The following is a 15,524-nucleotide window of genomic DNA, read 5'->3' as shown; positions in this document are numbered from 1 at the left end:
TATTCTCCGGCAATAAGGCTGCAACTCTGCACAGGCCGCACCCTGACTTTAGCGACAAAAAGAAAAAAAAAAATGAGGAAGGATTAATTCTTTTCAAAACTTTCACCCTTTTTTTCCTGAATTTTGATAACAAACTTTGAATGAATTTCTGCCTGGTTTTTATGTTTCCTTATTCATTTTCTCTTTGTGTGAGTACGTTGTATGTGCATGTTTTATTTCAAATTTTGACGGTATAGTAACAATGATTGAATGATGCAAACTTTGTGTCTCGTTATGTGAAGGAAATCTGAGTTTGTACGTGCGATGTTCATGTATGGAACTACGGAATTTAAAACTCACATGAAGAAGAGTGTGCACGCTTTCATTCACAAAATTTGCTGTACAACAGCGAAGCATTCTTACATCTGCTGCACGAGACAGAGCTGTGATTATAATCATTGTGTGATGTTATGATGCGTGAGGTTAGTGTATTTTAAATGCAGTGGGCAGGATCGACGGCTCTGCCAAGCAACTTGTTTGCGCTGCGCTTTATCTTTCAAAAATTGGCATGGAAAACACCAGTGGTTAGAAGGTGATGACAACAAATCAAGTTGTCATTTGATTGCGGAACATGGCCCTGTCTAAAAGATTGATTGATTCATTGTATGATATCAAGTTGCTCATTGGCATTACTGCATAGTCCCTTGCATGATTAATGGATTTGCAAGTGAATTCTATATTTCTGCCACTAACTGTTTTGTGTGCAAAATTCATGCCTATACTGTACAAAAATGGTTATTTGAAAGGAAAACAATCATAGATTTGTCATGTCATACAATTTGCATCAAAGCAAAGCTTGACATCTTCTCTACAACTTTGCTCATTACATGTCCAAGGTAACAAATATCTATAATTAAGTTACATCTCGCTGGAGAATACGGTACCCAGTGACTTTCTGTCTAAACCACTGGCATGCTTACATTCTGGAGGAAAAAAATGATTGTCTTACCATATACAATGTACAACAACATAGAGTATTTTTCATACAGCTTGTAAGTGGTTTCTTTTGACTTCAGTATTAAAGGTACTGTCTACCATTGGGAGCAGCAATTTAAAAAATAAATTTTGAGATATTACATTTGATGCATACCTGTAAGTGTACAATTGCACGTCAGTCGTATCACAAAAATCCTACCATTTTGCAATAAAGCCTAAAAGACAAAAAGATATCACTATTTTTCTCAACAAACCATTACCTAAAAACAGTTAAGTCTAGAAAAAAAAAAAAAGAATCATAACTATATTGTTCCCATTTTGTATATTTCACAAAAAAGGACAAGTTCATCTTCATAGACATGTGGATTGAGTGAATGCAGTAATATTGGTACATGTACATTTGTACATGTACACTATGTACGATTACAATGTACATGTAGAACACATCAGTGAGAGTTTGGGGTAAATCTGACAATCCGTTCAAAAGTTATGAATTTTTTAAGTTTCTACTCATTCACTGCTGGATGAGAAGACTACTGTACTGTAGCTTGTGATGTGACATTTGAACAATGCTATAAAGAAAACATAAAGAAAACTCAACATATTTTCATTTTTCTTGCATAATATAAGAACACTTGACTTGCCTCTTTCAGAAGGCAGATGGAATATTACTCTTAACATACTTTACGTCAGTGACAAGTTGAGTTAATGTGGACTTTTTTCGAAAAAATAAAATTTTGTGAAATTCTTGTTCTATGCACATACATGCTGTAACATCATGCACTGTACATAGTAGTCTTCTTCAACAAATACCTGTATTAAACCAAACAGCATCAAACAATGCAGCATGGCACACTACATAGTTTCTGCACTGCACAGTATGAAAATACTCTTCCCAGAGGTCAGTACTTCACCCAGAAGAAGAAGAAGAGTGTCACGCAGCATCAGTTTGAAATAGGGTCTAGAAAAAGTACAGTTGGGTGAATTACATGAAATAATCCCGGTACCATTATTACAGCACCAACCCATTCATTCTACATGACTGGCAGTATGACCTGGCTAACTCACACAATTTTTAACATTGTTATACAATGATCGAGTGTGTGGACCTCTTGCGTTACATGTAGCTCTACAGTGAACATTAGGTCAACAACACAAGATCATAATATCACCCATTGCACTGGTACCTAAATTTTAAAAGATATTGTACATTGTACATGCTGAATATTTCGTGAGGTTTTTATTTTCCTGAATTTTGTGAGTCAGATGCTACATGTATTTGCGAAATTAAACACACACGAAAATATCGACTCTGATCATGCTATGAATGTGACGCATGCGTATATACAATGTACATTTCATTAATTAATTCATTCATTCATTCTTAATTGGTCTATGTCAGACAGAAATTTGGCTTCCATTGACATTACATTGTACCACAATTATAATGATAATACAAACACATTTTGTATCGCAATTACAGTCATAATTACGTCTATATTAAAAAATAAGCACATGCCACAAACAACACCTTACAAATCTATTACACAATTTATTTCTCCGTTCGGTACACGAATCCACGATCACGCATTCAACCACTCACGAAATCGTTGGGAAGTTCCGATTTGCAAAAATTTAGACTCACAAAATAGTTGGCATATACTGTACATTACACCTTTTAAAATTTAGGATTACATACAATATTTGTAAATTGTAGACTGGTCCTTGGCCAATCATCAATGGCTACATCCATGCTGATTCTGATAATCAAATCGCCACTGCACAAATTAAAAAAAAAAAGTTACATTACAAAAAAGACTGACATGTGATTTAACTTACTGTAAGGCTACTTTTAGATCATATTCTAGCACTTTAAGGGCCATTCATACAATAAGCATGATAAGCAAGCCACATCATGCACATGATCACATTGCTCAATCGGCTGGCCGCCTCAAAATGACGCCAAGTTGGCATAGACAAATGCACAATATGCCCTCAAGTTGACCTCGCCATTCACTCTCCGACAAATGAATATGCCTATGGAGTAGATTTGGCAGATTTATACTACAATGTTCTACTACCGCGTACCGGTACCACTTGCAATACGCTACTGTTGGCCAACATAGACTCGGAGACTCTACAATATTCCAGTCTGGCTTCTCTACCAGCTGATTATTGTATCAGGCAGCATGCAGCATTGGCCCATTGTCTGTATCCATCGCTGCCCGCTGGTTGTACACTGCGGCAGCACTACCACTCGCCAATTATTGTTCGCACTTACCTGTCACGGCGCCAAGTGTCGTTCCCTGCCAACATTTATCCCACTTCTCATCAACACGACATAAGAAAAGCCACGATCAAACCCATTACTGTAGATACTTACAACTTGTTCAGCCAAAAGACGCAGCGATCGGGAAAAGTGAAATTTTGCCTTCGTAACAGGTGAAAATACAGGTGAATAACAAGGCAGAAGCGGCGATGATATTTCTTCGTCGTGGAGGCTGTTACACACAATTGTGTCATCCCATTCATGTGTGTGTGTGTGTGTGTGCGCATGTGACTTAGTGCGTGTGTTACTGATGCTAGGGAGAATGCAGTGATAGATGATTGCCTTCGATACACACATACAGAATCTCTCACGCTGCTTCATCATGCAATCGTACGTGTGCAACGTGTGGTGCAGTACACTGGTAACTCTGCGCACGCAAGAGTGCGCAGTGCGAGCTCGATACCCAGAGAAGGATACAGTACACAGTGAAGTATCGACGTGCATTCCTCCGTCTTCTTCTTCCTCCTCTTCTATCTTCTTCTTTTACTAGTACTTAGTACTTTACTTTACATACTTTTACTATTCATCGATGATTTCATCCTCAGCTGCTCTTGATTCTTCCATTTAAAGGTACTGTTCAGCATTGGGAGCAGTGGTTAAAAAAAACCCCAAATCGTTCGATTCACATTTCAATTCAATTCAGTTCAATTCATTTATTTTCATTCTTCTTTTTCCATCAAAACATAACACAGAATAAATCAGGAATTACATCATGCGTACTATAGTCTTTGCAAAACATAAATACATTATTGTAATACAGCTAAACATAAGAATGCATACTGGCAAAAAAAAAATACAAAATTATGCTTTAGTTGAGAAAAAAAAATAATTAAGAGGTCCACCAAAAAGTATATTGTATATTGTGAACCGCTAAAAAAATAATAAATAAATAAATAAAAAAATCTTATGAATTACGTAAGTAAACACTTGTCACAAATATAATTTACGAAAGGACGGAACAAAACAGGAAAAACACAACATGACACGACTAGACAGAATACTTAAGTGGATGGAAAGAATGGAAGGAATGAAAGAAAAAAAAAAAGAGAATGTCTACACGCTGAAAGAGGGAAATGGAACAGGGTATAATCAAGGAGGTACTAGGCCTAGTACCCAACGGCGTAAATCCATACTGAGGAGTGGGGGGGGGGGGGGGATGGTCACCATCACCACGATTACTCCGAAGCCCATAACCGGACCGGCGCAGCCTTTTTTTTTTTGGGGGGGGGGGGGGGAGAAGCTTTGTGCCCCCCTCCCCCCCCCACCCCCCCACACACACACTTTACAGGGATCGGATGCCCCACCCTTTTGCATGAAATATAAAGTGGGAGAAAAGTGGCAGCAACAATATAAAGACTTTTTGTTCTTGTTGCTTTTTTTTTTTTTTTTTTTTTTGCTTGTCAGACGACTTTCGGCGGAAAATCAGACCTTAAAAGTATGAAAACATTTTTGGAAATATCTGTGAGAGGGAGCGGAACGACCGAACGGGGGAAGGGTGTGTATGGGGGGGGGGGGGGGGTATCCCTCTCCCACACGAGGAAGATTTTGCATTTTCAGACCTGAAATTCAGCGATCTGGTGCTCACTTGTGGTGAAAATTTTGTTTTCTTTTCTTTAAAAAAACAATAAGAAAATGAAATATTCACAATATGTTATTGAATGACAAAATCGTGGTATTTCAGCTCTTGCTGTGCGACATCACTGTGAAGGCCTACTAAATAATAGGGCCTATCATCGGCGTAGACAGGATTTGATCTTAGGAGGAGCGGTTATGTGAGGGAACGAATCAAGCGAGGGGGGAGGGTATGGTAGGGGGGTTTCCCCCTCCTACGGTGAAATCTCTTTGCGTTGAAAATTTTAACACCAGGCGCAACTGCTGTCAATCACTGGCAGCAACATCAGGAGAATGGCATAGGAATTAAATGCGAGCGAGCGGAGCGAGCGAGCGTGAAAATTTTAACATTTTACAGTCTAAAAACTGCCGTTTGTAGCTATACTTTTTCTCTTTGGAAATTAAGGGGGGCCGCATCAGGCGCAACTGCTGGCAATTACTGGCAGCAACATCAGGAGAATGGCATAGCAGTTAAATGCGAGCGAGCGGGGTGAGCGAGCTTGAAAATTTTGACATTTTACAGTCCAAAGACTGCCGTTTGTGGCTGTATTCTTTCGCTTTGGAAATTATGGGGGCACACCGGGCGCAACTGCCGGCAATCGGGCAGCAACATCAGAATGGCATAACGATTAAATGCGAGCGAGCGAAGCGAGTGATCTTGAAAATTTTGATATTTTACAGTCCCACATGTCCTTTGTGGCTGTACTAGTATTTTTTCGCTTTGGAAATTAAGGGGGGGGGGCGCACCGGGCGAAAACTGCTGGCAATTACTGCCAGCAACATTAGGAGAATGGCATAATGATTAAATGCGAGCGAGCGAAGCGAACGAGCTTTAAAAATTTGACATTTGACAGTCCCAAAACTGCCGTTTGTAGCTATATTTTTCGCTTTGGAAATTAAGGGGGGCGCACCTGCTCACAGTCACTGGCAGCAACATCAGGAGAATGGCATAGCGATTAAATGCGAGCGAGCGAAGCGAATGAGCTTGAAAATTTTGACATTTTCCAGTCCCAAAACCTGTCGTTTGTAGCTATACTTTTTCGCTTTGGAAATTTAGGGGGCACACCGGGCAAAAACTGTTGGCAATTACTGGCAGCAACATCAGGAGAATGGCATAATGATTAAATGCGAGCGAGCGAAGCGAACGAGCTTCAAAAATTTGACATTTGACAGTCCCAAAACTGCCGTTTGTAGCTATATTTTTCGCTTTGGAAATTAAGGGGGCGCACCTGCTCACAGTCACTGGCAGCAACATCAGGAGAATGGCATAGCGATTAAATGCGAGCGAGCGGAGCGAGCGAGCTTGAAAATTTTGACATTTTACAGTCTAAAAACTGCCGTTTGTAGCTATACTTTTTCGCTTTGGAAATTTAGGGGGCACACCGAGTGCAACTGCCGGCAATTACTGGCAGCAACATCAGGAGAATGGCATAGCGGTTAAATGCGAGCGAGCGGAGCGAGCGAGCTTGAAAATTTTGACATTTACAGTCCAAAGACTGCCGTTTGTGGCTGTATTTTTTCGCTTTGGAAATTAAGGGGGCACACCGGGTGCAACTGCCGGCAATTACTGGTAGCAACATCAGGAGAATGGCATACTGATTAAATGCTAGAGAGCGAAGCGAGTGAGCTTGAAAATTTTGACATTTTCCAGTCCTGAAAACTGTCGTTTGTAGCTATATTTTCGCTTTGGAAATGAAGGGGGGCGCACCGGGTGCACCTGCTGTCAATCACTGGCAGCAACATCAGGAGAATGGCATAGCGGTTAAATGCGAGCGAGCGGAGCGAGCGAGCTTTAAAATTTTACACTCCAAAAACTGCCGTTTGTAGCTATATTTTTCGCTTTTGTTTGTCCCACTTTTATTTGAGAACCACCCCCCCCCCATCGATGCCTCTATACATATTAGGTTGCTTTTGTTAAGTGAAAGATCTGCTGCACACTCTTTGATAAATTAGGGAATATACGTCTATGTCAAAAGTGTACAAAGTTTATCCCTTATCCTCTATAGCGGACCTTTTGCATGTTCATGATTGCAATACAACGATCTGGTGCATAGTTCTGGCGATATTTGGACAATTTTCCATTATGAAAGGTCGAGATTTGTCCTCATCTCGGGAATTGCTTGGGGGATAAATGATTTGTCTGTCTAAACACTTCCTTTGGGTCGGGGCAAATGCCCCTTTGCCCCCCATAGATTCGACGTCCCTGATCTTCCCTTGGTATGCCCATAGATGTATCCTGACTGAGTCATCAGTCACTGTCGTTTCTCAGGAATGATTCAGGAAATGGAGGGTATTCAATTATGGCGATAAAGTTGTTGTTATTGTTTGTTTGTATGTTTTCGTACCTATTTTGCAGATGGTCCCCAGTTACTCGCGTCATATCATGTTTACATGTAGACTAAGACCCCGTTTACAGTGCGAAGCTCGGCCGCGGCTCGGCCGCGGCCGTGCCCAGCCCCGCTTCAGTGTAAACGCACAAAAGGCCAAATGCGAGGCCAAAATTGGCCTCGCATTTGGCCTCGCTCTGGAGGTGGTCTCGCCGCGGCCGAGCCGCGGCCGAGCCCGGCCTTTTCTTGGTGTAACGCAAACTGGGCCAAATGCGCGGCCAATGCGCGGCCAATTTTAGTCTGGCTTCCAAACCCTCTGCCTGTATCTTTCGCTATTCAGGATATTAACCCCCTCAACGTCGAAAACTAGTATAGTTTAAGGTGGTTTTGTCCTGCAAAGGATTCTTTCCTTCGGCAAAGGCCTTTGCCCGAACGGCGACTTCGTCGCCACGGAATTCATTTGGCAAAGGGTCTGAAACCAGACAATACCAAATTGCATTTGTTTACAAGCAGAGCGCCACTACGACAAATATTGAAAGGTTTGAATCAAAAGCACGGCCGAGCCCAGCAGTGTAAACGGACAAAATTGCGAGGCTCGGCCGCGCAATTGAGGCCGGGCTCGGCCGCGGCCGAGCCGCGGCCGAGCCCGGCCCCGCACCGTAAACGGGGCATGGGCGTAAATCCCGGGGGGGATGGGGGGGGGATATATCCCCCCTGAAATGGAGGAGGGGGGGATGGCCTGTACAATCATCCCCCCTGAATTTTGAGGGGAAAAATGGAGGAAGCAGAAATGTGATTGTCTAGTATCAATTTTGGCATATTGCATGACGTTTGTACGCCGGCCTTCAGACAGGTAACAGAGCTGAACAGTATATCTGTAGGAAAATGTATAATTTTCTCAAGCGCTCGCTCGCTTCGCTCGCTCGCTCGCGAAGAAAGTAACATCGACATACACTGTAAGGTATGGCTCAGCGTTGACAACGTCAAATAGTATAGGTCTACATGTAAACATGCTATGACGCGAGTAACTGGAGACCATCTGCAAAATATGTACGAAAACATACAAACAAACAATAACAACAACTTTATCGCCATAATTGAATCCCCTCCTTTTCCTGAATCATTCCTGAGAAACGACAGTGACTGATGACTCAGTCAGGATACATCAGTTATGGACATACCAAGGGAAGATCAGGGTCGTCGAATCTATGGGGGGCAAAGGGGCATTTGCCCCGCCCCAAAGGAAGTGTTTAGACAGACAAATCATTTATCCCCCAAGCAATTCCCGAGATGAGGACAAATCTCGAACTTTCTTAATGGAAAATTGTCCAAATATCGCCAGAACTATGCACCAGATCGTTGTATTGCAATCATGAACATGCAAAAGATCCGCTATACAGGATAAGGGATAAACTTTGTACACTTTTGACATAGACGTATATTCCCTAATTTATCAAAGAGTGTGCAGCAGATATTTCACTTAACAAAAGCAACCTAATATGTATAGAGGCGTTGATGGGGGGGGGTGGTTCTCAAATAAAAGTGGGACAAACAAAAGCGAAAAATATAGCTACAAACGGCAGTTTTTGGAGTGTAAAATTTTAAAATTTTAAAGCTCGCTCGCTCCGCTCGCTCGCATTTAACCGCTATGCCATTCTCCTGATGTTGCTGCCAGTGATTGACAGCAGGTGCACCCGGTGCCCCCCCCCCTTAATTTCCAAAGCGAAAATATAGCTACAAACAAAAGTTTTTAGGACTGGAAAATGTCAAAATTTTCAAGTTCACTCGCTTCGCTCGCTAGCATTTAATCAGTATGCCATTCTCCTGATGTTGCTGCCAGTAATTGCCGGCAGTTGCGCCCGGTGTGCCCCTTAATTTCCAAAGCGAAAAAATACAGCCACAAACGACAGTCTTTGGACTGTAAAATGTCAACATTTTCAAGCTCGCTCGCTCCGCTCGCTCGCATTTAACCGCTATGCCATTCTCCTGATGTTGCTGCCAGTAATTGCCGGCAGTTGCACTCGGTGTGCCCCCTAAATTTCCAAAGCGAAAAAGTATAGCTACAAACGGCAGTTTTTAGACTGTAAAATGTCAAAATTTTCAAGCTCGCTCGCTCCGCTCGTTCGCATTTAATCGTTATGCCATTCTCCTGATGTTGCTGCCAGTAAAAATGTGAGCAGGTGCGCCCCCCTTAATTTCCAAAGCGAAAAATATGGCTACAAACGGCAGTTTGGAGACTGTAAAATGTCAAATTTTTGAAGCTCGCTCGCTTCGCTCGCTCGCATTTAATTATTATTCCATTCTCCTGATGTTGGCTGCTAGTAATTGCCAGCAGTTTTCGCCCGGTGCGCTCCCTTAATTTCCAAAGCGAAAAATATAGCTACAAACGGCAGTTTTGGACTGTCAAATGTCAAAATTTGGAGCTCGCTCGCTTCGCTCGCTCGCATTTAATCATTATGCCATTCTCCTGATGTTGCTGCCAGTAATTGCCAACAGTTTTTGCCCGGTGCACCCCCTTAATTTCCAAAGCGAAAAAATACAGCCACAAACGACAGTTTTTGGGACTGGAAAATGTCAAATTTTCAAGCTCATTCGCTTCGCTCGCTCGCATTTAATCATTATGCCATTCTCCTGGGAGGTATTTCATGAAGTAACTTGTCGGATAAAATATCCGACAAGTTTTGAGAAATTCTTTAGTCTGATTGGCTGATTCCTCTGAACTTGTCGGATATAATTGACTTGTCGGACATTTTATCCGACAAGTTCCTTCATGAAATGCTCCCTGATGTTGCTGCCAGTAATTGCCAGCAGTTTTCGCCCGGTGCGCCCCCCCCCCCCCCTTAATTTCCAAAGAGAAAAATACTAGTACAGCCACAAAGGACATGTTGGACTATAAAATATCAAAATTTTCAAGCTCACTCGCTTCGCTCGCTCGCATTTAATCGTTATGCCATTCTGATGTTGCTGCCCGATTGCCGGCAGTTGCGCCCGGTGTGCCCCCACAATTTCCAAGGCGAAAAAATACAGCCACAAACGGCAGTCTTTGGACTGTAAAATGTCAAAATTTTCAAGCTCGCTTGCCCCGCTCGCTCGCATTTAACTGCTATGTCATTCTCCTGATGTTGCTGCCAGTAATTGCCAGCAGTTGCGCCTGATGCGGCCCCCCTTAATTTCCAAAGCGAAAAAGTATAGCTACAAACGGCAGTTTTTAGACTGTAAAATGTTAAAATTTTCATGCTCGCTCGCTCCGCTCGCTCGCATTTAATCGCTATGCCATTCTCCTGATGTTGCTGCCAGTGATTGACAGCAGTTGCGCCTGGTGTGCCCCCTTAATTGCCAAAGCGAAGAATATAGCTACAAACGGCAGTTTTTGGACTGAAAAATGTCAAAATTTTCAAAGAGATTTCACCGTAGGAGGGGGAAACCCCCCTACCATACCCTCCCCCCTCGCTTGATTCGTTCCCTCACATAACCGCTCCTCCTAAGATCAATCCTGTCTACGCCGATGATAGGCCCATTATTAGTAGGCCTTCACAGTGATGTCGCACAGCAAGAGCTGAAATACCACGATTTTGTCATTCAATAATATATTGTGAATATTTCATTTCTTATTGTTTTTTTAAAGAAAAGAAAACAAAATCTTCACCACAAGTGAGCACCAGATCGCTGAATTTCAGGTCTGAAAATGCAAAATCTTCCTCGTGTGGGAGAGGGATACCCCCCCCCCCCCCACCCATACACACCCTTCCCCCGTTCGGTCGTTCCGCTCCCTCTCACAGATATTAAAAAAAAAAAAAAAATGTTTTCATACTTTGAAGGTCTGAGTTTCCGCCGAAAGTCGTCTGACAAGCAAAAAAAAAAAAAGCAACAAGAACAAAAAGTCTTTATGTTGTTGCTGCCACTTTTCTCCCACTTTATATTTCATGCAAAAGAGTGGGGCATCCGATCCTTGTAAAGTGTGTGTGTGTGGGGGGGGGAGGGATGGGGCACAAAGCTTCTCCCCCCTCCCCCCTCCCCACGCCCCCCCCCCCCCCCCAAAAAAAAAAAGGCTGCGCCGGTCCGGTTATGGGCTTGTAATCGTGGTGATGGTGACCATCCCCCCCACTCCTCAGTATGGATTTACGCCGTTGAAACGGGGTTACGCCATTCCTGACCCACTTTATCTGACACACTCTTTCTGACACACTTTTTTTGCCATTGTACACGGGGCAGTTTCATGAGACGGCGTCTGTTATTGGCTACTGTGCTAATGAATATTCAAGACTATGGTATGGCTTGTCGAACGTCGCGCTCAAGGCCGGCCAATAAGAGGCGGCCAGGAGCTGGTGAGCTGGAGGCGCGCGGCAATTTCTAACCTCATCCACGTGTAGGCCTTGCTACTACGTGGGCTTCCAGTACCTTTGTTTTTTTCAGCTGCTTAACCCATCCACGTACGGGCCTCTGTGTACTATTAATCTTCGTGCCTGCCTAGTAAGTCGGCAGTGAACTTGGGCGCGATCTTCCCTACGGCGCGATCTACACGCGAAGGGTATTCATGCTCCCAACCCCCCCCCCCCCCCCCGAGATAGCTCTGGAACATTCCATTCAATGACGGGGGTTTTATTTTGCAATGTTATCAAATAACTCTCATGTAAGCAAATTCTTGCCATAGCTAATCTATTTTAGAATAAAATCGTAATCCATCTATGATTAGATAACCTAATTCAAATTGGCAGAGACATAGAAAAATATTTGTTTTACAATCGTGATACGTTCAACTACTCATCTGTGCTGAAATCCGCATGTCTGCTCCACATAAGCACACATGTTATCGCTATCGCTCAAACTTCGATCGCGGTGCCGGTGGCTTGTGTGTGTTTACAACATGTGTGCATATGGAGGAAGCATGGGGCTGAAAAAACAGTACCACGTGGTGAGGTAAAAAACAAATCGGACGTAAGAAGTCGTACATTCGAGAGCTAAACAGACAAATAGCGAATACAAAGTCCACTGAAAAGGTCTTGACACTGTAATGTATGTTCCAAATTCATGTCTGGCTTAGTTTCGAGAGAATTTTCTACACTTGTAAAGGTTTTCTTTGCAAGAGATCAGGAGTGAGATCGGTGAAGTAGCTAAACATGTACTCTATGTGACTGTTGGTGACAGTTGCATGCATGCTTGCACGTGGCTGGGAGAGTGCGGCAAGAACGCTAGGAATGCACCACCAGCACGTACGGTGGGCTGCAAATTCTTGGGGCAAAATTAGACTTCATTGTTCAGCCCGTCTAGTATTTATATATTCATAATAATTCTAATTCTTCATGAAATCACGATAAAAATTCTTCATATTTATATTCATAATACATTTAAGAAGCGTAATATGAAATATTTTGACCTTTTTTTTTTGAAATCCAAAGAAAAAAAAAATGTTTTGAATAAAAAATTGATAATAAATAATAGTTCTTGACTCAAGTCTAAACTTCGTGCGTCTTCTTCCAGTTACCCCGCAGTTGCCCATGGATACGACGCATAAATAATCAGCTGTTTGCTGAGTCATTCCTACCCTACTGCCTCTGTTCAAATTGAGAGCGATTGTGATTTTATCGGTGGCATTTATAGTTTCATGACCTAATCCAATAAAACTAGACAAATTTAAACATCAAATGTTGTGACAGTTTTTGTCAGAATTTCCTATCAATATCACTTGTTGCCACGATAGTTTTGAGATTTCACTAGCTTCATTATCGAAGCTGTTCTGAGGCTGTTGGACATTTGAAAGAACTGCTTTGTAAGAAATCACCTTTTATTTATTATCTATTTTCACACACAAGAATTTTGATGATTTACATAATCTTTTAAAACTATTCTAATGTCATAATATTTCATGATGGTATGTGTTCTGTCTTTACATGGCAAGATGGGATTTTTTTTTTCTTCCATCCAGGGTCAAAGAAGGAAGTGACAGGAAGGAAACCAAAACGATAGGAAGGAAATGAAAAGGATAGAATGAAACACCTGCTCAGCGGGCTCTTTTTTATTGATTTTTACAATGGTGAATGCAGTACATCAGAATTTAAGTAAATTTACAGTTCTAAATAATTTATCATTTGAAAAATGAGCAAAGAAAATGGGATATAATCGAGTTCTTAAAATGAAAACTAAATTAGCATCGCCATTTAGATCTAATATTTACTAAAGAATAGCCCTGAGGCAACCTTATTGTCAAGCTTTTGGTTGAGTTTCTTTAGAGAAACGAATTTTTGGAGCACTAACCCAAGTGAACAACCAAAAGGTAAAAAAAAAAACTGATTAAATGCAGGTCTCTAGCCCTAGGTCTAGACCACTCCTGTGCATGAGCGAGCAACAGCCCCCGTGGACAGTGTCACTCTCGTCCTTGGCCTAGGCTAGGCTACTCGTGTCGTTCTCGCCATCATCAATGATCAACGTCATGGTCACACGAAATAAATTGCATCATCAAAAGGGTTCGTATATCATCACCAGAATCATTATGATCATCATCACTATCATCTCAACCACAGCAAAACCCTGAATATCATTCCCACCATAGTCACTCCCAGCTCACAAAAACACATTAGCATACAGACATCGCAGACTTTGTAGCTAACTACGTTAGACTTTAGATCAATGTTAGTTGTACACAAAATGAAACGGAGGTGGAAAACTAGTAATGAATACACGGAGATCATCAACGATGGCATTTTACCGTAGAAAAAATACACTGAACATCTTGCACCGCAAAAAAAAAAAAAAAAAAAAAAATTGAGGTAAAAAACTACGTTGAGGAAAACTAGGGTGAAAACTCGCTGCTTGGAAGACGAACGATGAAGACACTGTACGGTAAAAATGCACACGGAAACAAACGAGTGGGTACCATGAATGTTCTCGCACACACGTAGATAATCTACATCGTGTTCAATCAAAAAACTCAACAAACACTCGAACAAAAACTCACCTCTAAATTGTTGCAAACGAGATAATCACTTCAAAAAATGGGGGAAAACACTTGTGGTAGTACGATTGTACTCTAAGAATAACAGATATAAGATGATACGAAAGCAAAAGAGAGAAAAAGAGAGAGAAATGGACAGGAAACCTGCAGAAGTTATGCCACACTCACTGGCACTAAAACGCAATTCAACACACACACGCACACTGGTAATCAGATATCGTCATGGACCCCCTTGAGGAGATCGATATCACGCGTAAGTCAATGGCTAAAAGCCAATCACAGACACAGAATCAGACCGAGTGACTCATTATGAAAAAATTATCGCAAGGCTGATGAATATTCATTAGCACAGTTGCCAATAACAGAGGCCGTCTCATGAAAACTGCCCCGTGTACAAAATGAATGGCAAAAAAAGTGTGTCAGAAAGAGTGTGTCAGATGAATTCAAGTGGGTCAGGAAATGGCGTAACCCGTTGAAACGGGGTCATATACTATTTGACGTTGTCAACGCCTGAGCCATACCTTACAGTGTATGACGATGTTACTTTCTTCGCGCGCGAGCGAAGCAAGCGAGCGCTTGAGAAAATTATACATTTTCCTACAAGATAGAATACTGTTCAGCTCTGTTCCCTGTCTGAAGGCCGGCGTACAAACGTTATGCAATATGCCAAAATTGATACAATCACATTTCTGCTTCCTCCATTTTTTCCCGTCAAAATTCAGGGGGGATGATTGTACAGGCCATCCCCCCTCCTCCATTTCAGGGGGGGATATATCCCCCCATCCCCCCGGGATTTACGCCCATGCTAGTACCTCCTTGGTATAATTGAGGATGTGCTTCAGACCCCGCGTTCACATTGGTCCCCGCGACGCGGGGAAAGTCCCGAGCTGTGGGACTTTCTCCTCAAAAACCAGAATGTGAACGCTCGCCCAGCGAGCGTTCACATTATGGTTTTTGAGGAGCTGGTGCTGCACGCAGTGCCCCGCGTTCACATTGGTCCAGCGGCGTAAATCCATACTGACTGAGGAGTGGGGGGGATGATCGGCGATAGTCACCATCACCACGATTACAAGCCCATAGCCGAACCGGCGCAGCCTTGAGGGGGACGGGGGGGGGGGGGGGTGAGAGAAGCTTGGTAACCCCCCCCCCCCCCACACACACACACACACACACACTTTACAGGGATCGGATGTCTCACTCTTTTGCATGAAATATAAAGTGGGAGGAGAGTGATATATTTCTGACAAACTGTTACAAGCGAGCTTGAAAATGTTGACATTTAGTCCCAAAACTGCAGTTTGTGACTGTATTTTGTCCGCTTTGGAAATTAAGG

The 15,524-nt window shown here is 42.5% G+C and overlaps 1 protein-coding gene across 1 annotated transcript in view; it reads right to left on the bottom strand.

Moving 5' to 3' along the window:
• The window catches only part of LOC140245524 (uncharacterized), a 114,852-nt gene extending 111,379 nt beyond the window's left edge, over nucleotides 1–3,473 (bottom strand). The window contains exon 1 of the mRNA XM_072325088.1: nucleotides 3,359–3,473. The gene's annotated coding sequence lies outside the window, so the exon portion shown is untranslated. The remainder of the gene's footprint in view (nucleotides 1–3,358) is intronic.
• Nucleotides 3,474–15,524: the final 12,051 nt, after the last annotated feature.

Source organism: Diadema setosum, chromosome 22 (assembly GCF_964275005.1).
Source record: "Diadema setosum chromosome 22, eeDiaSeto1, whole genome shotgun sequence".
In the NCBI taxonomy this organism is placed as follows: domain Eukaryota; kingdom Metazoa; phylum Echinodermata; class Echinoidea; order Diadematoida; family Diadematidae; genus Diadema; species Diadema setosum.
This window is presented reverse-complemented; position numbering and strand designations above follow the sequence as displayed.